Genomic DNA, 27,946 nt, shown 5'->3' with positions numbered 1-27,946 from the left:
AGAAATACTAGTTTTACTTGGACATATGTGGTTGAAGGAGAGGGGCTGTGGGCATCTCTATCCTCCTCTTGAATGACAAGGTATCAGTAACTGCTCAACAGAAGAACTAGTGGTCTTTTCAGAAACATTACTGTTGGGATTAAAAAGTATGCTAGTGGATAGGAAATAATATTACCACAATAATTTCAAGATGAATTGAAAAGGCAAACGTTGAAAGCTAAATTTCAAATTCATTTGAATATGAATTGATAGTTACATAATCTGGAGTGAGGCAGAGCCTGCATAGAGCTGGACACCATAAGGGAAAGGACTATAGATTAACTAGATAAAATTTCACATCTCAATTTTCCAAACAAAATTTTATCCTGTTTAGTAAACATCACTTAAACACAATTTTAACATTATAAATATATCTGCACATATACATGTACAAATGTGTTATTTATGTAGAAAGAGTTAGTTAAAACAGATCAACAGCAAAACATGCATTTTTGTACATAAGTGATTAACAAGGGAGGGTAATGTGTTTCTTTTTTCAAAAATAGTCACTAGCCTGGGCATGGGGGCTCACACCTATAATCCTAGCACTTTGGGCAGAAGTGCTTGTCAGCTTGGGCAACATAGTGAGACACCATCTCTACAAAATTTTTTTTTTTAAAAGCCAGGCATGGTGGCACACACCTGTAGTCCCAGCTACTCAGGAGGCTGAAGCAGGAGGATTACGTGAGCTGGAGGACCAGGCTGCAGTGATCAGTCATGCCACTGAATTCCAGCCTGGGTGACAGAGACTTCATCTCCAAAAACAAAAAATAGTCATTAAAAAGAAAGGCCCTGCTGCAAAAGAAGAAAGGCAGTGGATTTGTCATAGAGTCTAACTTTTATGAGGAGTTTACTTACTGCTGCTTTTAAAGGGTATCTTACAGGCTGTAAATTAGCAGATGGAATAATGACTTGTACTTCCCTCTTATAAATAATTAAAGCAGCTTATTTTTGTTCAGTGCTTCGACACCTGCATTTACCGTCTGATTAGACAACTTTTCTAGAATCTGCTATCTGCAAACCCTCTTCTGATATGCAGATCTACAACCTGTGAATATACACTCCTGATTATATCATGACCACTCCCAGTGGGCTCTGCTGGTGGCTTGTTTTGTATAAATATAGATCCAGTGCTTTTTCCTCTTTATTCTTTTTACTGAGCGCTCTTATACATAGATGGTTGTGCAGAGATACACACTGTCAATACAAAGATTTTCAGAATTTATTGGACAAAATGACACAAAACTAAAAATATCATTTACACATGAAATTCAAAGAAGGCATTATTTTTCCTTACAAAATTGTGGAAAAATTAATTCAGATAGTAACATAGAACTAGTTCTAAAACTAAAACGCTAGTGTGAATGTATATAGGAGATATGGTTTGACTGTGTCTCATCTTGATTTTTAGCTCCCACAATTCCCACATGTTGTGGCAGGGACACAGTGGGAGGTAACTGACTCATGGAGGTGAGTCTTTCTGATGCTGTTCCCATGAGAGTGAATGTCTCATGAGATCGGACGGTTTTATAAAGGGGAATTCCCCTGCACACATGCTCTCTCTTGCCTGCGACCATGTAAGATGTGACTTTGCTCCTCATTCACCTTCTGCCATGATTGGGAGGCCTCCCCAGCCATGTGGAACTGTGAGTCAATTAAACCTCTTTACTTTGTAAATTACCAGTCTTGGGTATGTCTTTATTAGCAGTGTGAGAACAGAGTAATACAATAGGCAAAACGAAGGTGTTTATTTTAAACCTGCTTTAAATTATTTCGTGGTTAAAGTATTTAAAACCTTTTCTATTTTTAGGAAAACAATGAGAAAGCTAAGCACAGGTCTAACTTGTTATTCAACTAAAAATTATTTTAAAAATATTTGAGTATAGACTTCTGGCACCAGCCAAGACAAAGCATGCTCACCAAGGCCTATTTTCCTTCTGATTGAAATTAAAACTCTGGACATAAAAAGCAACTACCAAGAACTCTTAAAAGTAAACAATAACAGATGGATTGAAAGCAAAATCAAAATACCAATAGTGACCTGTAACAGGGGTGGGTTTAATGGCTATTTTTTTTTTCTAACCCAGGTGTGCAAAATTTCTACTCTTTTTAGCTAGAGAACCAAGAATGAAGCCTCTGTAAAATGGAGCATATGTAGAGTGCTGGGAGCAAGCCCCCCAAAATCTGGCCATAAACAAAATCTCTGCAGCACTGTAACATGTTCATAATGGCCCTAAGACCCACGCTGGAAGGTTGTGAGTTTACGGGAATGAAGGCAAGGAACACCTGGCCCGCCCGGGGTGGAAAACCGCTTAAAGGCATTCTTAAGCCACACACAATAGCATGAGCGATCTGTGCCTTAAAGACGTGCTCCTGCTGCAGTTAACTAGCCCAACCTATTCCTTTAATTCGGCCCATCCCTTTGTTTCCGTAAGGGATACTTTTAGTTAATTTAATATCTATATAAACAATGCTAATGACTGGCTTGCTGTTAATAAATACGTGGGTAAATCTCTGTTCGGGGCTGAGCTCTGAAGGCTGTGAGAGCCCTGATTTCCCACTTCACACCTCTATATTTCTGTGTGTATGTCTTTAATTCCTCTAGCACCACTAGGTTAGGGTCTCGGCAAAGCGAAATAATTCTTTTGTTTTTCTCTTTCTTCCCCACCCAGCCTTGCCTGGAAGCCAGCTCTGGTTCTGAAGCTGTTGTCATGATACTAGTTGTGTAGTGGCAGCAATGCACAGGCACTGAGAACTTCAAGAGAGACAATCTTTCTCATCATTTCTCTTTAAAGAAAAAAAAAGGGGGTACAGACACTTATGAGAAAAGAAAAACACATGAAGACAAATATAAAAATACAATACTAAGATATCAAATCTAGCAATATTTAAAAACAATACTTTACAAACAAGTGATTTATACCATGAATGCAAGCCTGGTTCAACATTCAAAGCTCAACAGATATAAATTGCAACATTAGGTAGATGAAGAATAAATGTATCATATCAGCAGATGCAGCAAAAGCATTTGACAAAATTCAATAGCTATTCTTTATAAAAACTCTCAGCAAAATGAGAAAAGGGAACTTAACCTGATAGAGGCCATCTACAAAACAAACAAACAAACAAAAAACCAAAACTACCACTAAATTACACTTAATGGTGACTCTCCGACTGATTTAAAAACTGGGTCCAAGGCAAGAAGTCAGCTCTTTTACCACTTATATTCAACTTTATACTGACAGTGCTAGCCAGATCAGTAATGTAGGGAAAAAAATCAGTAACATCCACATCAGAAAGGAAGAATTAAACCTGTTTCTATTTTCAGACAACTTAACAGTCTATGTAAAACTATTCAAAATAACCTATTAAAATGCTCAATATGTGAGTTTAGTAACGTGGTTATACACAAACTCAATAAATAAAATCAATCATATTTCTATCTATTACCAAACATTTGGAAATAGAAACATACAAAAAATTATTTAGAATGACATAAAAATAAAGTGTTTATGTATAATTTTATAAAAATATGTGCACAATTGGTATTTTTTTCCTGAATATAAGCAATTTATTCTGATTATTGATAACATTCACATTCAAACCTATAAATCTGAGAAATCACTATTCCATATGCACAGGAGGCCACAGTCAGTAGTCTAATAGTGCTGCTTACCAGAGTAGAGCAAACTTCTTTCAGAATCAGGGAACAATTCTAGATCACCCATGGTGAGAAATAAGTGCTCTTCTGTTAGGCCAGCGACACATCCGATGGGTCTTGACATCCCACGTATGGGGTGGTGTATGAAACTCTCATGTCTACTTCCCTCCCCAGTTTTAAGAGTCACCGCGTCACATAAAAGCTGCAGCATCAGCCAGGCACGGTGGCTCACACCTGCAATCCCAACACCCTGGGAGGCCAAAGCAGGTGGATCATGAGGTCAGGAGTTCAAGACCAGCTTGGCCAACACGGTGAAACCCAGTCTCTACTAAATATACAAAAATTAGGTGGATGTGGTGGCACGTGCCTGTAATCCCAACTACTTGGGAGGCTGAGGCAGAGAATTGCTTGAACCCGGGAGGTGGAGGTTGCAGCGAGCCAAGATCATGCCACTGCACTCCAGCCTGGGCAACAGAGTGAGACTCCACCTCAAAAAAAAAAAAAAAAAAAAGCCCGGGTGCAGTTGCTCACGCCTGTAATCCCAGCACTTTGGGAGGCCGAGGCAGGTGGATCATGAGGTCAGGAGATTGAGACCACCCTGGCTAACATGGTGAAACCCCGTCTCTACTAAAAAATACAAAAAATTAGCTGTGCATGGTGGCGGGTGCCCGTAGTTCCAGCCACTCGAGAGGCTAAGGCAGGAGAATGGCATGAACCCGGGAGGTGGAGCTTGCAGTGAGCCAAGATTGCACCACTGCACTCCAGCCTGGGCGACAGAGCGAGACTCCATCTCTCAAAAAAAAAAAAAAAAAAAAAAATGCTGCAGCATCCCACAAAAGGCCCTGCTGATCTTCCGGAATGTTATGTGGCCCAACTACCAGCACCCTGTTAGTGTGCTTTTCAATAGGTCTTAGCCTCACCCACTTTATTCAAGCCTACAGTGGTGGATGCCTTTGTCAAACTTGAGCCTAACAGTCCCACTGGCCAGGGTCCTGCTCGTCGCTGTCCTCCTGAGTCAGCAGACACCCTCTTGATCCTCTGGAGTGCGGCCCTGATTCTCCTCTCAAGATCACTGTTGCATCTGTTGCTGGTTGGTTTGCTGCTGGGTTTTGGGCCAATATCAGGGTGAACTTTCTTCAGTTTGACCCCTTGCCTTATGGCAGCCAGAATGTGCTCATTGACTGAGGCACGGGGAGGACACACCACCAGCACTTCCACCTTCTGGAGAGGAGCTCTGCCGTGCCTCAAGGAGGCCAACGCTTCGTCCATAGATCCTGGACATGGAAAACTTACCAAGGAGTCACGTGGTCTCTCAGCAGGTGATTCGCACACTAGAGGAAGTGGCTGGTCATCTTTCACTGGAGTCCAGAAGCCTAAGTTCTGATGAGTTGCAGCTTGAGAGGATGAGGACAGAGCAGGCAGAGGAGGGGGTGGGGTGGTGGTGGTGGTGGAGGAGGAGGTGGTGGCAGTGACAGTTCCTCACTGGATTTGGAATGTGTTTGATCACCAACTGGAACAAAAAGCTGGACAGGGATATTTCCATGACAGTCGACACTTGGGGCTTATCACTTTACCAGCTTCCGATAGGGGAACACCTGTAGTTTTCCTAGAGGACGGGTGGATTACTGACACCACCTGGGAAGCTGGCAAGCACGTCTGCTGGGAAAGGTCACCTGGCAGGTTTGGAGCCACAGATTCTGAGCCAGAGGTGTTTCAGACAGATTGAGCTAGGCATTTCTGAAAATGAAAAACCATGGTGAGGAATCTGCCACAAGTGCAAACCCTCAAAATGCTACAACTTTCTAGAAATCTATAAACACATGCGTTTCTATGCACGGATGGTCTAATTCACAAAGTGGCTCCTTCCTGTTTGCACAGCCATCCTCGCTACCGAGTCCATTTCTCATGGGCTAAACGATAAGCATTTATATCCTCTGATCAAGTATTACCTTCTCTGTAGTAAAATGAAGACACGAAAGCATATGTATAGAGGAAAATAGTCATCAATTTTTAGTATGGAAAATTAGAAATGCTAAAATACAAATAATAGGATACTAGTTGAAAAAATGACAAATCTATTCAAAATATTAAGTAGTCATAAAAAGTCATAAATAGTACAACCCCTGAAACACCTGAAAAAATCAGATGATACAGTCAGTGTTCAATGAAAACCAGATATAAAATAGTATGTATTACAATTAAAAATGAGAAAAGTTCTATGAAAAATGCCAGCACAGTGGACATCTGAGTGGCAGCTATTACAGAGCCTGTGGATATTTATTTTCTCTAACTTTTAGGCTTAGAGTTAATTTCATAATTTAAAAAATGTAAATTGAAAAAGTTCTGGTCTTTCAGGTATTCATTTGATAAAGAAAAACCTAGCCCTACAAAGAGCTAATCTTGAGAGGAGGTCCCTAAAGAAGGCGCTGATTAGCCAATAAAACATAAAATGTAATACTATGAACTCATTAAAATGAACTAGCTCTATACATATTAACATGAATATATCTCAAAAACCTAAGTTAAAGACACTGGCAAAGGATGCATTCAATATGATCCTATTAATGCAAACCTAAAACAAACAAACACACACACACACACACACACACACACACACCATGCAATCCATGATTAACTCAAGGACTATTTCCATTTCCCTCACATTCTGCTCCTTTCAGGACAAATAGCAATGTCATGGCAACAAGCCCCCAAACTTCCCCGATGCAGACACAGCCATGCAGCTGCCGTCCTGCAGCCTTCTGTCAGAGAGCATGCCAGCAGAATTAGAATCCCAGAAACTGGGCCAGAGGGCTAAACTGCAGTGGTCATCCAGCTGATCTCCATCCAACTGATCAGGTCATCCCTGATGTTGGGGTTCCCTGAACCACTCAAGGATGCCCTCTGTGGCATCCCGGCTGCAGCATGTCACTGTGACTCTGAACTATTAAGTTTGCCTTTGTTTTTTTTGCAGAGACGGGGTCTCGCTTTGTTGCCCAGGCTGGTCTCAAACTCCTGGGTTCAAGCAATCTGCCTGCCTCAGCTTCCCAAAGTGCTGGGATTACAGACGTGAGCCACGGTGCCTGGCCAAGTTCTGCCTTATATTACACAGGCAGTCTGTCCACCCACGATAAATTAAATCCTTTACCTCGTGCAGCCCTTCAGATATTCAAAGAACTTCCTTGATCTCAACAGATATCATGTATCACAAGATTTTATTTCTAGTTTTCTCCCTCTCCTACTTCCTCCCTTCTAAATGTGCTCAAACTGGCTATGTCCCCTTCAAGGGTGGCACTTCTTGGTAAACACAGAACTCCCTTATTCTACACAGGATGCTGCTGTCCATACATCCCAAAAGCCCATGAGCTTTCATCACACAGATGGCTCATTAAGCTGAAGGAAATTGAATTCTCAAATTCTTTTACCCAAAACTTAAGCCACACAGACTTTCCTATCACCCCATGCAAGTGCATAGCTCCACATGGGCTTTTCTGCACTAGAAAACCAGTAATTTATCCAAATTTTGGGTGAACTTGTTAGCATTTAACTAATTGTTCCAGTTTCACTGGAGGCCTGATTAGGAGGCCTCCAGTTAGGAGGCCTGATTCTGTCATCTTAAATCTGCCTACCCCTCCCATTTTCGTATCACCCACACATGAAAAAGTAATCTCCTGTACTGCCAAACAATTCCTTGATCTGAGTGACAGCTGAGGAGATGGGCTGGCCGCCCTTGGATCCCTTCCTCCACACTAACTCCATTCTGTTCATCGAAACTCTGTGACGGCGACCCGCCAGTTCCTCTCCACCTCACTGGCTCTGCGTTCATCTGGTATTCATGCAGCTCCTTCAATTCATGCTTCCCGCTGCAGTTCAAACCCAAACCATCAGAATTTCTGTGGGTGGGGCTGGGCGTTAGTACTTAGAAGAAGCTCTCCAGGGAATCTGGATGTGCTGCCTACGCTGAGAAGCCATGTCTGGCTCTGGAGTAAGACCTGGCTTCAATGCCTGTTTAACCTTGAACTAAGTTGTGTAACCAACCATTCTGAACCTTGGTTACTCATTTGTAAAGTGGTGATGAAACTATCTCACAAGGCTGTTTCAAGAACTAAGAGTGAATGTGAAGTGCATAGCATGGTGCCTGGTATATGGAAGGCATCTGATACCTATTCCAGAATCTTTTCTGGGATAAAGTGGGTTGTTTCCTTTTTTGGGGCTACAATAAACTTGGGTCTTTGTGAAGAGGCTGGGGAATGAAAGCAGGTCTATGTTTTATAGTCGGTAAATTCAATGATATTCTTTAATAAGCCCCTATTTACTTTTTTTTTTTTTTTTGAGGCAGAAGAGTCTCACTCTGTTGTTCAGGCTGGAGGGCAGTGGCGCAAGCTTAGCTCACTGCAACCTCTGCCTCCCAGGCTCAAGTGATTCTTGTGCCTTAGCCTCCCAAGTAGCTGGGACTACAGGCATGCACCACCATGCCCGGCTAATTTTTGTATTTTTAGGAGAGCTCGGGTTTCACCATGTTGCCCAGTCTGGTCTCAAATTCATGGTCTCAAGCAATCCGCCTGCCTCAGCCTCTCAAAGTGCTGGAATTATAGGCGTGAGCCACCGTGCCGGACTCCCTATTTACATTATTTAAAAAAACCCATTTACCTTTAGATAAATGTTTGAGGTGATAGATATGCTAATTATCCTGATTTGATCATTCCACATTATATACCTGTATCAAAACATCACACTATACCTCATAAATATGTACAATTATGTGTCAATTAAAAATAAAAGCAAAAAATTATTTTTTGAATCTTCATAGCAGCTTTTTTTAATTAAACAAATTTATCTCTAATAATAAAGTCAAATAGAACAAAAATTACAGACTCAGGATCATTTTGTGGAGGAAATACAAATGTAGGCCTGGAACAGAGGACATAAAAAAATAACATTACCCTCTTAAGTATATACTTTAAAAAAAAAAAGAAAAAAGAAAGTTGTAGATATTAAAAAAAAAAACCACATTTTACTTTTAACTGGGCACTTTCACTACACTTATATCACAATGCTGCCTGGATAACATTTTAAAGAACTGTTTATTACAAATGAGAGGAAATGCCAGCTAAAGTCAAGGGAGTTGAACAGTTTTCAGTTTTCCCTGCCAATCTAAACCACCAGTGCCAGTTAGGACTACTCAGTGAGGAGTGCAGAGCAGGAACCCAAGTGTGTTGTGATGTCAAAAACAGCAGTTATTTTATGTCATGGGTTTTGAATCACTGATATTCTATTTTTGTTGTTGCTTTTTATTGATATACCAGAAATAATGTTATTTTTAAATGTTTCTTGTTCTGAATGACCTGTTCTTAATACTTTATACTTTCCTCTTTAGAGCAGTCTTCATTTATTTCCCCAGAAGTGTAGATGAGGTGATGGTTTATAGAACTTACCTCTTTAAATGCTCTCAATCGTTGGAGTGTTTGACATTCTTGGTTGATCCATTCTTTTTTCTTTTGCTCCTTTTTATCTTGTCTCTTTTCTGTATTTAAACAAATGTATATTTGTAAATTGCTCAACATTACAAAAAATGTCTTGGCATACAATAAAAATGTCTTGACAAAGAAAGAGGCTGTACCCCAACATTACCACCCCAAGGCTGCACCCAGACTGCAGGCCTGGAGGCGAGATGGCTGACAGCTGCAGGTCCAGGGCAACGCAACTCCAGTTTCCACAAGTCTAGGCCTGCATGTCATGCTACACAAACAAAACATTTTCCTTCAGAGGACACTCACCATCTGAATACTGTGATGCTGACGAGAATATCTTATGCTTTCTTCAGCCTGTTGCAATCTGAGCCGATGATTTTCTTTGCACTGATCCTGGTGGAATAATACAAATCACCTACATGGTTTTTAATATTACCCTGGTATAGCATAAAAGGTTAAAAGAAGAAAGCACTGCATTTGGGCATAGGGTAAGGCATTCATTAATATTAGTTCTGGCGCGGCCCAATGGTACTGTCTCCTTCAGAGTCTATGATGAGAGTTGCCTGGCTGCTTATGGAAATAATTTGTTCCCAGCAGAGTGCTTTAAGAGATGAAAACAATCCTCCAACCATGAGAGGACATACAGGCAGCCCCCATTCTTAAATGGGATGTGTCCCAACAATGTTTTAATGTGATTGTTTTAAACACATTTCCCCATAACATTATAAATACTAATTACATTTCCAAGCATACCTACAAACACAGAGCAATCTAAAAAAACCTGAAAAATTGTTATCACTGTTTCACCTGTGCTTAACCACTCACTATACCAATATATAATATGCTATATGTACATAAAATCCTTAATCTATGTAAAAAATAATACAGTAATACTCACAGATAATACTAACATTTATTGAGTAGGTTTTAGCTTCAATGACAAGTACTTTTCATGCCTTATGATACTTTATCTTCACATGAAATTTGTATTATTACCACTATTTTTTTTTTTTTCTTTTGAGACTGAGTTTTGCTCTTGTTGCCCAGGCTGGAGGAGTGCAATGGCGTGATCTTGGCTCACTGCAACCTCCGCCTCCTGGGTTCAAGCGATTCTCTTGCCTCAGCCTCCTGAATAGCTGGGATTACGGGTGCGTGCCCGGTCTGTCATCGTCTTTTAACAGAGGAGAAAACTGTGAGCCGAAAAGAGATTTAAGTAGTTTGCCTAATGTCACATGGCTACCTAAGTGGCCAGGCTGTGATCTGAACCCAAGTTAAGAGCTCACCTCAACTACCATTCTATGAACCGAGTGCCTTCCAAATTCCAACATTTCCAGAATCAGTGGAAAGAGCTCCTCTAAATGGGGTAAGGGGAGTGATTATATCTTGAGAGTGAAGGTTAATGCTCCAAGTCTGGATAAGAGAAGGCACAGGAGCATTTTATATACATATACATATACATATAACACTGCCAAGGAGGTGGAGGTATCTGTTCATCCACAGCACCATGGGAGTGCCAAAGGAGACTCCTCTTGGGGCTCATGGGTTTTCTGAAATGTGGAGCAAAGGGCAAATGCCTGTAGATCTTCAAATCCTCTGAATAACCGTTCCTAAATTCAGAAGTACAATTCTTAAACACGAACATGCAAAGAATATATTCTTCTAACAAAATTTTTTATTTTTATTTTTTATTAGAGACAGGGTCTTGTTCTATCACCCCAGCTAGAGTGCAGTGGTACAATCACAGCTCACTGAAGCCTCAACCTCCTGGCCTCAAGCGATCCTCCTGCCTCAGCCTCTTGAGTAGCTGGGACTATAGGTGCGCATCACAGAGATGAGGTCTCACTGTGTTGTCCCTGGTCTCGAACTTCTGGCCTTAAGTGATTCTCCCACCGCAACCTCCCAAAGTGCTGGGATTACAGGCATAAGCCACAGCACCTAGACAAGTTTTTTTTAAGTATTCGTATTTACATAGAAGAGTAATCAACATTTTTGTAAGCTACAAAAGTCACAATTTTCACGTTTTCTTAATTCTAACAAGAAAAGTATAGTAGGCTGGGCACAGTGGCTCATGCCTGTAATCCCAGCACTCTGGGAGGCTGAGGCAGGTGGATTGCTTGAGGTCAGGAATTCAAGACAAGTCTGACCAACATGGTGAAACCCCATCTCTACTAAAAATACAAAAATTAGCCAGGCGTGGTGGCAGGCGCCTGTAATCCCAGCTACGCAGGAGGCTAAGGCAGCAGACTCGCTTGAACCTGGGGAGGCAGAGGTTGCAGTGAGCCAAGATTGCACCACTGCACTCCAGCCTGGGAGACAGGGCAAGACTCCGTCTCAAAACAAAAAAAAGGGAGAAAAGTATAGTAAATATGAGTAAATACATATAAAAGTCTGTATAAAAATGATATATAGAAGCTTCCTTTTCTGTCGGAAACAAATTTCTTAGTGTTATCTTTTTATGTATTCATGGATTTTTAAAAATTAAGAAAAAAATCACCAAATACAAGATCTGAGGTGAGCTGAATATTATCTGTAATTGTTTTGTGTACTCAATAATTTACAGTAAAATATATTTAGAATTGTTATAGTTGGTTATTAGAAATAGAGTTTCTACCTATTGTAGTTTTTAAAGTACCCATGGTCCAGGGGCGGTGGCTCACACCTGCAATCCCAGGACTTTGGGAGGCCAAGTGGGCAGATCACTTGAGGTCAGGAGTTCAAGACCAGCCTAGCCAACATGGCGAAACCCCGTCTCTACAAAATATACAAAAATTAGCTGGGCGTGGTGGCACGTGCCTGTAAACCCAGCTACTTGGCAGGCTAACGCATGAGAACCGCTTGAACCTAGGAGGCGGAAGTTGTAGTGAGCCAAGATCGTGCCTCCGCACTCCAGCCTGGGTGACAGAGCAAGACTCTGTCTCAAAAAAATAAAAATAAAGTGCCTGTGTATGCAGTGGGCATTCAACAAATAGTTGTTGAATGAATAAATTAAAACCTTGAGATCTGCTAAATGCTTAAAACCCAAAAGAAAAAAATAATATTTTTAAGAAAAATATTTAAAATCATTTTAACTATAGCCATGGATAAGTGCATAAGCACACAAAAAATTAATCACTGTGTGGGTAAAAACCTTATTTCAATACCTCTTTATCCTTCATACAAGAATAAATCTCTGGAAGAGAAAAGAAAAGAAAGCCGCTCTGAGCGTACCTACCTTTCTACTCTGGAGAGAAGCTCTTTTGACACAGATCCTGCCCGTTTTAATAGACTCCAGCTGCTGGCACTGCCTTCTGAGTTCTTTCACTTCTGAATTCTTATCGTCCTACAGCCCCACCACAGTCAATGACTAAGTTCCTCTGGACTTTCACATGGATCATAATAGACAACTTCATCCTGTTTTTCCAAAAACGTATTAATGATTGTTTAAAACATATTTTATTATTTGTAAAACTGCACTGAATTTTTTTAAATGTAAGGAAAATAAAGATCACTTGTAATCCCACCACTGAGAATCGCTATTAACATATAAAAAATGTATGTGTATAAATGTAATATACATATACACATGTATATATACATGACTATACACATGTATGTAAGTAGCATGTGTGCATATACCTGTAAGTAGTATATGCATGTATACATACCTGTATAGACATACGTATATACACACACACACACACACACATACACATACTACTTACATAGCTACACATATCAATGGAGTTCTAAAAGAACATTTTCCATGGGATGGAAATAGATTTTTAGGCCAGGTGCGGTGGCTCACACCTGTAATCCCAGCACTTTGGGAGGCCAAGGCAGGTGGCACACCTGAGGCCAGAAGTTCAAGACCAGCCTGGCCAACATGGCAAAACCCCGTCTCTACTAAAAATACAAAAACTAATTGGGCACAGTGGCGTGTGCCTATAATCCCAGCTACTCAGGAGGCTGAGGCAGGAGAACAGCATGAACCTGGGAGGCAGAAGTTGCAGTGAGCCGAGATCGTGCCACTGCACTCCAGCCTGGGCAACAGAGCAAGACTCCATCTCCAAAAATAAAAAGAAATTAAAAAAGATAAATTTTAATGGCAGCATAGTATTCTCTAATTTAAGCAATCCATGTTGTTAGGCTGTTCCACTGTTCCATTATTCATTTCACTGTGATGAACATCTCTGTATAAATCTTTGTGTACACTTTTTATCACTTCCTTAGCAGATAAGTATTTAAGGATCTTGATACCCATTGCCACAATGCCCTCCAGAAAGGCAACTTATATTCTATCAGCAATATATTATTAAGATGCCTTAGTGATATTTAATCTTGATTTCATATTGATTTTTTAAAAGTCATGCTTACTGTAACAAATTCAAACCCTCCCAAAGTACATTAAATAAACAGTGAAATTCTATTGCTTCTTCCCCAAACCTTCTGAGTCATTCTCAGAGGAAAAACATTATGAACAATTTGGCATGCATCCTTCCAGATTAACTTCTTTTTTTAATGTAATTTTTTTCCTAAATATGTAAAATGCTTATAACCTGAAACTACTGAAAAAAATTCTGAATACTCAGGATTAAACTAAAAATTCAGGATCTATGTGAAGAAATTTATTAAACTTGGAGGAACTTTAGGAAAAAAGATTTAAATAAATGGAGAGAGACATACCATGTTCTTGGGTAGGAAGATTCAAAATTGCAAAGACCACTATTCTCCCCAAAGTAATCTCTAATTTGAAGCAAAATCACAATCAAAATTCCAACGAGTTTTTGTTTTGAACTTGATTCTGAATTTCATCTGGAAGAATAAAGGAGTGAAAATAGTCAGAAAACTTGTGAAGTAATGGGGGGGTACTTGCCTTACCAGACCCTAAAACGTGCCTCCAAGACAGTCATGAGAACAGCATGGAGCCAGCAGCAGAAGCCACTCACGAACCAATGGAGGAGAACAACTCAGAAACAGACCAAAGTCAATCTAATGTTTAACTGGAGAAATGTTAAACATTTAGGGAAAATGTTTTTAAAATCAGTGATTGGGACTGCTTAACAATTTGAGTGAAAGTTTCAGTTCCTACCACAATCAAAATAAATTCCACCTGGACTAAAGAATTAAATGTTTTAAAAAGTAACATCATAAACATACTAAAAGAAAACATAAGTATATATTGACATAATTTTGGGATAGGAGACTATTGCCAGACATAATACTAAAAGCAAAAGCCATAGGGGAAAAAATCGATAAACACGACTTCATAAAAATTAAATATTTCTGAAAGGCAAGAAAACGCAAATGACAAGGAGAGATTATTTGCAATATATGACAGACAATAGAGGATATTATTCTTAATGTCGAAAGGAAATATTCCAAAGAAAAACGGACAACGACTATGAATAGGCATTTCATAAAATAAGTACAAATGGCTTGTAAACATACAAAATTTTGTTCAATATTCACTCATAATTAAATAAATGAAAATTGGAAAATTGCCATTTTCTCTGTCAAGTAAGCAAAAATGCAAAAGAATGGTATGAGTCTGGGAAACATACACACTCATATTCTGCTGATGGGAGTGTCTTTTTTCTTTTTTTTTTTTGAGACAGAGTCTGCCATCTCAGCTCACTGCAATCTCGACCTCCCAGGTTCAAGCGATTCTCCCGCCTCAGCCTCCCAGGTAGCTGGGATTACAGGCGCCCACCACCACGCCCTGCTAATTTTTGTATTTTTAGTAGAGACAGGGTTTCACCACGTTGGTCAAGCTGGTCTTGAACTCCTGACCTCAAGTGATCTGCCCCCCTCAGCCTCCCAAAGTGCTGAGATTACAGGCGTGAGCCACCACACCCAGCCTGGGAGCGTCATTTTAAATGTACAACCTATCTAGAGGGCCACTACGTAGTATGAAATTTAGAAATCAGAAAATAATACGGAGGTGAGGAAAAATGTATCTCAGATGATTGTTGTATTATTACGTAGCAAAATGTAAAATATATATTGCCCTTGACCCAATAATTTCATCCTTAGATATTTACTCCAAGGAGATAATCTGTCGTATACTCAAAGACATGTGTAAAGGAAAGTTCACTACACTACTGTTCAAAACAGCAGAAATTTGGAAATCACGGTATATCCATATAATGGAATACTATGCAGCCATTAAAATTTTGATACTTTTATTATTTCTGAAATAGAAAGACAATTATTATGTATTAAATGAAAAAGAGACTATTATGCATTGTATGCCTGTGTCAAAATATCTCATGTAACCCATAAATATATATATCTACTATGCGCCCATAAAAATTAAAAAAATTTAAAAAAGATGTTACTGAACTGGTTATGTAGTTTTGGTTAAAAATTTATGCTTTTATATATCAGCATATTTTAAAATCTACAAAGTTATACAGCAAATTATTACCACTAAGTATCTCTCTTTTTTTTTTTCTTTTTTAGACGGAGTCTCGCTCTGTCTTCCAGGCTGGAGTGCGGTGGCACGATCTTGGCTCACTGAAACCTCCGCCTCCCGGGTTCAAGCCATTCTCCTGCCCCAGCCTCCCAAGTAGCTGGGATTACAGGCACGTGCCACCACACGGGACTTTGTATTTTTAGTAGAGACAGGGTTTAGTATTTTTGTATTTTTAGTAGAGACGGGGTTTCACCATGTTGGCCAGACTGGTCTGGAACTCCTGACCTCAAGTGATCTGCCCGCCTAGGCCTCCCAAAGTGCTGGGATTATAGGCGTGAGCCACTGTGCCCAGCCAACCATTAAGCATCTCTAGATGATGGGATTGGGATAATAATAATTTTTCTTTCTTTGTTTTGCTATGTGCTAACAATGAATATATTATTTGAATAATAAACCACTGAAGGAAAACTTTAGGAAATTTTCAGATGTTACAGTTTACAAAAAGTAATTGATAATATGGTCTGTATTTCCTTAAATTTATAAACATTGTAATCTATATACTTAAATATAAACTTTACCTTTTATAAGTCTTTTAAGAGAGTCCAACTGTGTAGTAAGCAGTATTTCTTCATTTTTTAATATCTCAAATTTAACTTCATATAGTTCTAACTGAATTTCATAAAATTGTATTTCTAATTCATCTACAACATTTATATTTTTTTCTTGTTCTGGAAGATCTTCCATCTTATTTTCATAAAAAAAAGAAAAATAAGTTAAAATAAATAGTATATTAAAAACAAACTTTAGAAGCATTCTAGCTATTTTCTATTCCTTGTTCAGTACTAAATATAAAAGAGCAAATAGGAAAGAAACACTTTTTCATTTCATCTAGTGATGCTAATACTTTATCTCATCCTTGAAACACAGAAAAACATTTAGGTTTTGAGAAACATAAATGGCAATGAGGTATTATTATGTATTGCCTATTGGTGTCCCCCCAAAATCATATGTTGACACTCTAACTCCCAATGTGATGTTATTTGGAGGTGAGTCCTTTGGAAGTAATTAGATTCAGATTATGTCAAAAGGATAGCACCCCCATCATGGGATTAGTGCCCTTATTAGAAGAGAAAGACAGGGATCACTTTCTTTCTCTCTAAACATACACACAGAAAAAAGGCTATATGAGCACTCAGTTAAGAAGGCAGCTGTCTACCAGACAGGAAGAGGATCCTCACCGGGCAGTGAATCTGCAGGCACCTTGATGTTGGACTTCCCAGCCTCCAGAACTGTGAGAAATACATGTCCGTTGTTTAAGTCACCCAATCTGTGATATTTAATCTTGTTATAGCAGCCTTAGCCAACTAAGACAGGTGTTTACAGTGTTTTCTGCTTTAAAGTCATAAGATTATAGGAAAAAAGTGTCTATGATCCTTCAGTGAAGTATCTCTTTGATTATTTTAAAGCTGTACTGAAAACATTGCTGGATTGATTTTCAAGTACAGTACCCACTTCAATACTGGGCTCAGTGTTACTATAAAGTGAATCCTACAATATGGTATTTTGAAACATCTTAACCAAAGGAAAACTTTATGTCTAACCTTCCATAGAAGACGGTGTTGGAATAAGTGAAGAAAAGAAGCTCCTTAATGATGCCTGGAAAGAAAAGTGCTATCTAAAAATAAAAGTGTGCTTTACCACATGGTCCCACTTATAAATGGGAGCTAAGTAGTGTGTATACACAGACAGTGTGGAATAATAGACACTGGAGACTCAGAAGAGTAAGTGGGTGGGACGGGGGATGAGAAATATTTAATGGGTACAATTACATTATATAGGTGATGATTACGCTAAAAGTGAAAACTTCACCACTACACAATATATCCATGGAACAAAACTGCACTTGTATCCTTTATTTATACAAAATTTTTAAAACATAAAAGTGGGGCTGGGCGCGGTGGCTCACGCCTGTAATCCCAGCACTTTGGGAGGCCGAGGTGGGCGGATCATGAGGTCAGGAGATCGAGACCATCCTGGCTAACATGGTGAAACCCCGTCTCTGCTAAAAATACAAAAAATTAGCCGGGCATGGTGGCGGGTGCCTGTAGTCCCAGCTATTCGGGAGGCTGAGGCAGGAGAATGGTGTGAACCCGGGAGGCGGAGCTTGCAATGAGCCGAGATTGCACCACTGCAGTCCTGCCTAGGCGAAAGAGCGAGACTCCGTCTCAAAAAATAAATAAAAAATAAAAAAAAATAAAAGTGTATTTTTAAAACAAAGTTATATTTATCTTTGTCTTACCTTTCCCTGAATTTCAGCTCTTTTGTGATTTAAACAACTCTTTCGCTCTCATGAGTTGCAGAGTCTCCTGAGCTAGCATTAGCTTAAGTTTTTCCAACCTGGGAATTGCTGTGGCCCAGGCAGCCTGGCCAAATCTCTTCACATCCTGTTCCATTTCTTTCTGCATTCCTGTTGGATTATAAAGATAAAATATAATTACACCTCATTAAAAAGGGAAACATTGATCATGAACTAATCCTTTTTTTATTGCCTCCATACTACCTACAGAACATCTTTTTTAAAAGAAATTTTGTTTTATTAACTTTTTTATTATTATAAAAATAATACGTGGTCATTAATATAAAATTTTAGGTACTCAATTTTTAAAAGGACAATAAGAAGTCATGATCTCACCTAGTTGAGGCAACTGCTTCTTATATTTTGGCACACTTGCTTCCATATCGTTTCTATGTCTAGCTAGACAGACAGGCTCATATGGATAGTTTGACCAAAAAACCAGGATCATCATTCTGCTTTATATCTTGTTGACTCTGCACAATATATCAGAAACTCTTGCCACTCATAAAAAAAAATCAAGAATCATGCTTAATAGCTATGTAGTTTTCTCTTTCATGAATGTACCATAACTTAACAAACTGACAGACATTAAGTTGTGTCCTACTTGGTGTTTTTATCAAAAATTATTTAAGACTGAAAAAAAGTCCTTCACCCAGCCCACAAGCCCCTGCACAGTCTGATCCCTGCCTGTCTTGCCAGCATTTTCCCTCATACCACATTGTCCTGCACTCTCTGCGATCCAGCCCCGCAGGTTTTCTGTAAGCTCCTATTTGCCAACTTCCCTCAAGCCAGGGGACCTTTGCCAGTGCTATTCCTTCTGCCTGGAACACTCCTCACTTTTTCTATTCTCTCAACTTCCATTTACCCTTCAGATATTGGGGCAAGCGCCACTTCTCAGAGGCCTTCAGTGACCACCCTGATCAAGCCCAATTTCTCTCTCACAGACCCTCAGAGCCCCATGTCTCTCTTCTTTGTGCCATTTATTGTCACTGCCATTTTCCGTGTGCTTCAGTGAATAGATAATTAAGATTTCTCTCTCTTCACCAGACTGTACAATGTCTCTTAATGCTTGACACTGAAATCTCGCCACTTAGAAAACACAGTGCCTAGTGCGTTAAGAGGGACTCAAATGGTATTTGAATAAAATGACAATCAATTACACGTATCTGCATATAGCATTTTTTAGATTATCACCTGCTAATGCTTTTACTGTCTCCTTAAAATAATTCACTGTGATATCTTGAATAGAGACGACAGCTGCTTCAGCCCATCTGGTCCATTCCTCAGCTTCTTTCTCCAGGGCAACTACCCTTCTAGGACCTAGGTCATCCTCATCCAAGGACTTCTACAGACAGAAGGGAAAATTATCTTAGTAAAAGCTAATAGTTATATAGAACCATTAGGAAATTGAAAGGAAATCGGTCACATGGATTAATTTAACTACACTACTACTCAATTAAATTTTCATTCATTCAGCAGTCCCTTACTGCATATGAATAAGGCTCTAAGCTGAGCACCACCTGGAAGACAAAAGGACACTCTGGGGCATAAAGGGGGGGAAAAAAACCTACTTTCACTTCATATGCCTAGAATAACTTTTTCTAGAGAGGAATGTTGTCAACTTATGCTTCTCTCTATTAATAATAATACACAATTGTTTAAATGAGTCATCTGTGTTGTCAAGCACTCAGCATAGGGCCTGGAACACAGCACTTAAGTGTTAGCTGTTGTTATCATTTCTTTCAGGGATATGTAATATAATCACCTGAAAGACAGTATCTGTATATTCATGCTTATAACATGTACTGGTATTGGACTGAATGTTTGGATCCCCCCAAAATGCGTATGTTGAAGCCTAAATCCCCAGTGTGATGGTATTTGAAGATGGGGCCTTTGGGAGGTAATTAGGTCATGAGGGTGGAACCCTCAAGAATGGGATGAATGCCCTTATAAAAAGAAGAGGAGACACAGGATCTCTCTCTCTGCTCTTCACCATGTGAAGACACAGCAAGACAGTCATCTACAAATTAAAAAACTGGCCATCACAAGACACTGGATCTGCCAGCACCTTGATCTTAGACTAACCAGCCTCCAGAACTGTGAGAAAAAAAGTTTTGTTGTTTATAAGCCCCTAATCTACGGTACTTTATTATAACAGCCTGAACTAAGACATGTACTGCTATGTCATCCAATATGCAATTTTTCTTCTACAAAGCATAAGAAATATGTACAAGTTAGCTGACAAGGAATTACAAATCAAAACCATAGTAAGATACCACTTCACACCCACTAGGATGGCTGTAACCAAAGAGACACACAATTACAAGTGTTGGTGATAATGTAGACAAATTGGAACCCTCATTTACTGCTTTTGGGAGTATAAAATGGTGCACCCACTTTGGAAAACCATCTGGCAGTCTTTCAAAAGGTTAAACATTGAGTAATCATAGGACCCAGCAATCCTACTTCTCAGTACGTACACAAGAGCAATGAAAACATATGTCTACACAGAAACTTACAAACATTCAAAGCAGAATTATTCATGATAGCCAGAAAGTGGAAACAACCCAAATGTCCATCAACTGATGAATAAAATGCAATATATTCATACAATGAATATTACTGAGCAATAAAAAGAAATGAAATCCTGATATTTGCTACAACATGGATTAGCCTTGCAAACACTGTGCTGAGTGAAAGGACCACATATTGAATAATGCTGTTGCTATGTCCAGAGCAGGGAAATCCACAGAGACAGAAAGCAGACTGGTGGTTGCCCAGGGTTGGGAGTGACTAATGGGTACAGAGTTTCTTTTGGGGGTGAAAATGTCCTGAGATTACATAGTAATGATCATTGTGCAACTTTCAATATACTAAAAATCACTGAATTGTACATCTTTTTATATATATTTTATATATATACATATATACGTATATATGTATTTTATATATATACATATATACGTATATGTATTTTATATATATACATATATAGTATATGTATTTTATATATATACATATATACGTATATGTATTTTATATATATACGTATATACGTATATGTATTTTATATATACGTATATACGTATATGTATTTTATATATACGTATATACGTATATGTATTTTATATATATACGTATATACGTATATGTGTTTTATATATATACGTATATATGTATATGTGTTTTATATATATATACGTATATACATAAAATCTGTGAATGGTATCTTAAAACAGCTGTTACTTAAAGAAAGGAAAAATACAGACCGGGTGCGGTGGCTCATGCCTGTAATCCCAGCACTTTGGGAGCCTGAGGCGGGCAGATCACCTGAGGTCAGGAGCTCGAGACCAGCCTGACCAACATGAAGAAACCCCGTCTCTACTAAAAAAATACGAAATCAGCCGGGCCGGGCATGGTGGCACATGCCTGTAATCCCAGCTACTCAGGAGGCTGAGGCAGGATAATCGCTTGAATCCAGGAGGCGGAGGTTGCAGTGAGCTGAGATCATGCCATTGCACTCCAGCCTGGGCAACAAGAGCGAAACTCAATGTCAAAAAAAAAAAAAAAAAAAGAAGAAGAAAGCAAAATATATGCAAGAAGTAGACTCTCCAAATAATAGACTTTCAAAATAATGAACAGAACAACTTTATCCACAGGTTAGAGTGGCATGAGTTTCACCTAAATGTGACACTATTTTTATAGTACAATCATCTGGCAGGGGTCATGAGATTATATGTGGAAAGATGGCCCAGTGCAGGGGGCAGAAATCAAGAGATCTCTTAGGTGTCTTCTGATTCCCGTTGTTGAGACCCAAGGCAAGCTATTTAACAACTCTGGACTCTAGATTCATTTGTAACACTGGAATAAGAATGCCTTTTCTGAATGGTGTCACAAAGTTGTTTGATGGCTCAATGAAGCAAGAGCAATAACTGTATTTACTAAAATTTAAGTTACTGAATTACAATCTAGGGTCCTGCTATTTAAATTTTCATCCTATTTTAAGAAATCTGCATGAGTCCTTAGAGGAAAACAGCTGAAGCAAATAAACATCACATCAAAAACAATTCATCAGGCTGGGCGCAGTGGCTCACGCTTGTAATCCCAGCACTTTGGGAGGCTGAGACGGGTGGCTCACTTGAGGTCAGGAGTTCGAGACCAGTCTGGCCGACATGGTGAAACCCCGTCTCTACTAAAAATACAAAAATTAGCAGGGCGTGGTGGTGCACACCTGTAATCCCAGCTACTCAGGAGGCTGAGGCAGAAGAGTCACTTGAACCTGGAGGAGGTTGCAGTGAGCCAAGATTGTGCCACTGCACTCTAACCTGGCTGACAAAAAGAGACCCTATCTCAAAAAAAAAAAAAAAAAAAAATTCATCGCCAGAAAAAACATTTAACTCTTTAAAATTTGTAGGAATCTTAAGCTATCAAGCTGACCTATGTAAATGTCTTCATTTTCTATCAATTTTAAATATAAATTCAATATTTAAACATAAGGGTGAACTAGGCATAGTGGCTTCACCTGTAATGCTACGCTTTGGGAGGCCGAGGTGGGCAGACTGCTTGAGCTCAGGAGTTAGAGACCAGCTTGAGCAACATGGCAAAACCTCATCTCTATCAATAAATAAGTAAATAAACATAAGAGTAAACCCAAACAAAGTACAGAGATCGAACATTAAGTGTAAATAAAGAAATAATATATGACAAATAGTAAATGTGATAAAATAAAAATTAAAAAAAATACCAAAATATCAAGCTTACATAAAGTTGCAACTTCTCGCATAGCCCTAAATGGCCGCAATAAGTACTGGAAGAACACGGTTGCCACGGTAACCAATTCCTGGTACGCTTCATCTTCCTCTTGGTAAACTTTCATTAATGCCACCATGGTGTTGGCTTTTCCGTGTCCTTGAATAACCTAGAGAGCAAATGTGAATAAAGCTCAAGTCAGGACAGTGTAATACATACCCAACAAACAAAACTAAACAAAGGAACCCTTCATGTTCTCAACTTTCAATACATCAATTTAAAATATTGATTAAATATGAAAATGTTATCATCCTCCATCAAAAATGTCCAATAAAACAAGAATTGTTACATAAATTATGATATATCCATGGCAGAATATTATTACTATAGTCATTCAGCACTGTGCTTCTGAAGATTGTTTAATAATATGGAGACTTTTGGCCAGGCACCGTGGCTCACGCCTGTAATTCCAGCACTTTGGGAGGCCGAGGCGGGTGGATCGCTTGAGGTCAGGACTTCGAGACCAGCCTGACCAACATGGAGAAACCCTGTCTGTACTAAAAATACAAAATTAGTTGGGCGTGGTGGCGCATGCCTGTAATCCCAGCTACTGGGGAGGCTGAGGCAGCAGAATCGCTGGAACCCGGGAGGCGGAGGTTGCGGTGAGCCGAGATAGTGCCATTGCACTCCAGCCTGGGCAACAAGAACGAAACTCCGTTTCAAAAAAAAAAAGAGACTTTTATAATTAAATGGAGAGGCAGAGTACAAAATTTAATCTCAACTATGCACTAAGTATGCAGCGAAAAGGACTCAAAAGAACACTTGAGATTGTGGATATTTTTTCATTTGACTTTTCTGACTGTAAAGGTTTTGTGAGGCTGTATTCCTTTTTAAAAGCTCATAAGGGCCAGGCGTGGTGGCTCACGCCTGTAACCCCAGCACTTTGGGAGGCCACAGCAGGCGGATCACGAGGTCAGGAGAACGAGACCATCCTGGCTAACACAGTGAAACCCTGTGTATACTAACAATACAAAAAAATAGCCGGGTGTGGTTGCAGGGGCCTGCAGTCCCAGCTACCGGGGAGGCTGAGGCAGGAGAATGGCGTGAACCCAGGGGACGGAGCTTGCAGTGAGCCGAGATGGCACCACTGCACTCCAGCCTGGGCGACAGTGCAAGACTCCGTCTCAAAAAAAAAAAAACACACACACACACACACACACACAAACCTCATAAAACATCACAGAGCTGTCTCCAAGTACTTTAGCATGTTGATTCTCTTAATGCCCCAGGTTAATATTCCCATGAAGTCCTTAGCAGTCAACTCATTTACAGAGCCTCAGCTATGGTTCCAGTCTCTGCTGGTTATTGCTTGTGCTGCAAGGCAGAAAACAAACTGAACAGTGTATGTAATCTAGGTGGACTGATTTGGTTGGAAATTATTTTACTCCCACAAGAGAAATAAAATCAAATAATATAGATGTTTTTCAACCAATACATTCTTAAATTCTTCTATTTCCATCCTTCTGCTTAAGGATAAAGTGATCTACTTTCAGCTGTATTTTTTATCCAGGTAATAATATTATTATTTTTTTTTAAGTGAAAGCCTCACTGAACAATATTAAAACACACACGCAAAAGTAAACTTAAGGCAAGTGATACATTTCAGCCTTATTTCTCAAACTATTCAGAAAAATTCCAGAGTTAAAATATTCAGCTTCATTTTATATATCCTAGCAATGCTAGCAATTGGTCTAATTCTAGAATCAATTGCTTTTCTATTCCAAATATAAAGTAAATATTAAAATTTTATATTTGGACATGTTTTGAATTTTAGCTTCCCCCTCAACCCCTCATTTTTGAGTTCCAGATAAACATGTGAACTACACTAATGTGAACAGCTAGCTCAACAGAATGAACGACATTCATGCTATAGGACCCCAGAGTGAACTGAAATTTGGGAAAACTAACTTTTCTGATAGTAACTACAGTAAAATACATCATATAAATGTTCAATTTTAAGGAGAAACCACCTATCTCTGTGAGAAACCAAGTGTTTAAAAAACAAGTCTGATACAAAATGATACCATTTTTGAAACTCCCCTGTGGGTTCCTCATATCCTAAGGTGAAAATGAAGCTCAAAAGCTGACTGGCCTGAAACTCCCCTGTGGTTTCCTCATATTCTAAAGTGAAATCAACACGTTAAGTGGGTGTGTACACATTTACACATAAAGCTCACAGTACAAAAATGACCCCACTAACAAGCTCCTTTTATAAAACCATTTTAATTTAGAAAGCTTATTCTATATTTAGCTTAGGCTGAATTCTTTTCACCTCCCCTTCCTCAAAAGAATGCACAGAAAAATATCATTCAGGTTAATAAGAGCAGTGAGCTGAGACTCCAGCCTAGCTCTCCTTAGTAAACCGTGAGTGTGGATTTAGAAGGCATATTTTCTCCTAAACCCTTCTATGAACATGTACTTCCCCGTCCCCTTAGGTTCAGTAAGTTTACCACTCAAATAATTCCTCTCTCAAACTACCTCTTTCCAGCTTAAAAGGGCACTAATGCGGTTATTCTAAACTCATGAATAAAGTTCACTTTCTACCGGCTTTCCATTTGACCAAGTCTGTATTACTTAAAACAAAACACCCTATCTCCTAAAAGCCATTTCTTCCTTTAAACCATTTTATCCCACTTGCGACGTCTCCTCATACACAGATTTGGAATTGTTTACATGTAGTCCGTGTTATTCTTTCCTACATGGATGGGTTGTTTTGAGTTTTGCTTGCAGTATTTCTGGCATTTCCCGTTACAACATCCTGCTCTGCCTGCATCTTCAGGGCAAAGGTTGGGGGGCCTAGCCCAGCTCCCAGCTGCAAGTACACTAGGCTCTAACTTCGCTTGTCCTCTCTGCAGGCCCTCCCGGAGCTCCCCCCACCCCCCGGTTTCCCGCAGCGGTCCCGCGCAGGTGAGGGCACCGGGGAACCCTTGGCCTTCTCCGCCCGCCGGCGCCTCCCGTCACCCGTCAGCCAGGGCTCTCGGCGCCGGGGGAGCCTCCCACAGGGTCCCAGGTAACCCAAGCCCGGACTCGCGCCGGCGGCCCGGACTCACGCCGGCGGCCCGGACTCGCTTACCTGACGCAGCCGCGCGTCCGCCTCGACCCATCACGCGCGCAAGCCCCGCTCCCGGAACTCGCGCGGGCTCTCGCAGTCGGCCGCGCGGCCCTTAGCCGGGAAGAGCGCGTCGCGCACGGTGGCGCCGCCGCAGCCGTGGACCGCCGCGCCCAGGTAGCGCTCCAGCTGCCCGCAAAGCTCTTGCAGCGCCTCCTCGCAGGGGCCCGCGGGCGCCGGCCAGAGCAGCGCCCACAGCCCGAGCCCTAGACCCCAGGCCCCGCCTCGCATGTTCAGCTCCGGCGGCAGCCACAGGAAGCAGCGTTCCAGAGGCGGCCACAGCGCCGCTAGCTGCCGGCGCGCGCCGCGGAACTCCGCGGCCGAGAGCCGGCCGGCCCACCTGGGCGGGGACACGGCGGCCTCGGGCTTGGGCTCGAGCCCCAGCCGGGCCCCCTCGTGCCGCTGCCGCTGCTGCGCGGTTGCGGTCGTGACAAGTCACAGCGGACTTGCCCTCCGCGCCGTTCCAAGCCATCAGGAAGCGCAGCCGGTGCCTCTCGGGATCGGCGAAGAGGCCCTCCCGGACCGGCGCCGAGCCCTCCAGGCTGTCGGGCTGCTCGTCCTCCATGGCCGTAGGCGGCAGCGGCCCTAGGGCTTGGCGGGCGCGGGCCTGACCTCGTCGCACGGCCTGTCAGAGGACAGTCCCAGCTGAAGCATTTTTCGCTCCACAATTGGTGTTTTAACAATATGAATGAAAAAAAAAGAAAACCTCAGCTGTTTTGATAGAAATAACAAACATGCCTAGGAATCATCTTCCTTGAAGGGAGAGGAGGGTCTTGTTGAACTTGAAAAAACTAAATAAACAAAGTTGATACGTAAGGACACCCTTCTCTTTACTCTTACCTATTCTTCTCTTAACAACTTTAATTCATTTCTGACAGTCACCAACTGAAAAACGGTCCAACTTAAAAAAAAAAAAACTGATCATAAAGGTGAGAAAAATTGCGATGTGTTCTGTCCTAATCCAAGATATCTAAACCAATTTTACTGATAGAGAAAATATATTAAGTGAATGATGTAAATACATTAATATAGGTAACTCTTTGAAAGTAAAGTTTGCACATAATATGAAATACAAAGAGAATTACTGTAGTCTCGAAGGAGAAAACCCTTGATGGGGAGTGGTAGTGAAAAAGGTGTATGAGCAAGTCATCTGTTGCACGGTGATGGGAGGAGATTTTTATGCAGGCATTCAATATCAGAGTCAGAGGTTTTAATGATTTTTATTTTTTATCTTGAGAGTTAGAGACTAGAAGATCTAAAATAGGAAATTTTTGGCATATCCATAGATAGAATGGAAACTCTTGGCCAAAAATAACGTGCTCCAAGTCATGAAAAATAGCACACATGCACAATTAACTACGGAGTTACACAAGATGGTGCCTTTTCATTGGATTTTATTTGAACTCTTATTCTCTATCTTTTACGCTTTGTATCCTTTTAACTCTTCCACTTTTTCCTCATCCTATGAGGTACTTTAAACATTTTATTCAATAACTCGAGGCAATTTTTACAATTCTGTTCACATATAAAATTGTCATAAGCATGTTTTGTGAGTGAAAAATTCTAATTTGTAATGCATATCAAGTGAAAAGCCTCAGTTCAGCACTTGTCATATCCAAAATCTGTGTTATATAATAATGTAAAAGAAATATTTTCACACATGTAACTCAAATGAGATTCTTACTTACATTTTTCTTTTTCTTTTTTTTTTGAGACAGAGTCTCACTCTTGCCCAGGCTGGAGTACAATGGCGCAATCTCGGCTCACTGCAAGCTCTGCCTCGTGGGTTCATGCCATTCTCCTGCCTCAGCCTCCCAAGTAGCTGGGACTACAAGTGCCCACCACCACGCCCAGCTAAGTTTTTGTATTTTTAGTAGAGATGGGGTTTCACAGTGTTAGCCAGGATGGTATCGATCCCTGACCTCGTGATCCACTCACCTCGGCCTCCCAAAGTGCTGGGATTACAGGCCTGAGCCACCATGCCTGGCCTACGTTTTTCAAAATTTAACTCAATCTTTTATTTTTAAAAATGTGCATATACTGCCTGTTCAAGTACTTAATCTTTTTATTATTTGAAATTGGAGGTCCATCTTTTTAGATTGTTAGGGGG

The 27,946-nt window shown here is 40.3% G+C and overlaps 1 pseudogene; it reads right to left on the bottom strand.

Moving 5' to 3' along the window:
* Positions 1-1,237: 1,237 nt before the first annotated feature.
* On the bottom strand, positions 1,238-26,648 carry LOC129047409 (WASP homolog-associated protein with actin, membranes and microtubules-like; annotated as a pseudogene).
* Between the last annotated feature and the right edge of the window lie 1,298 nt (positions 26,649-27,946).

Source organism: Pongo abelii, chromosome 16, assembly GCF_028885655.2.
Source record: "Pongo abelii isolate AG06213 chromosome 16, NHGRI_mPonAbe1-v2.0_pri, whole genome shotgun sequence".
NCBI classification, from domain to species: Eukaryota; Metazoa; Chordata; class Mammalia; order Primates; family Hominidae; genus Pongo; species Pongo abelii.
This window is presented reverse-complemented; position numbering and strand designations above follow the sequence as displayed.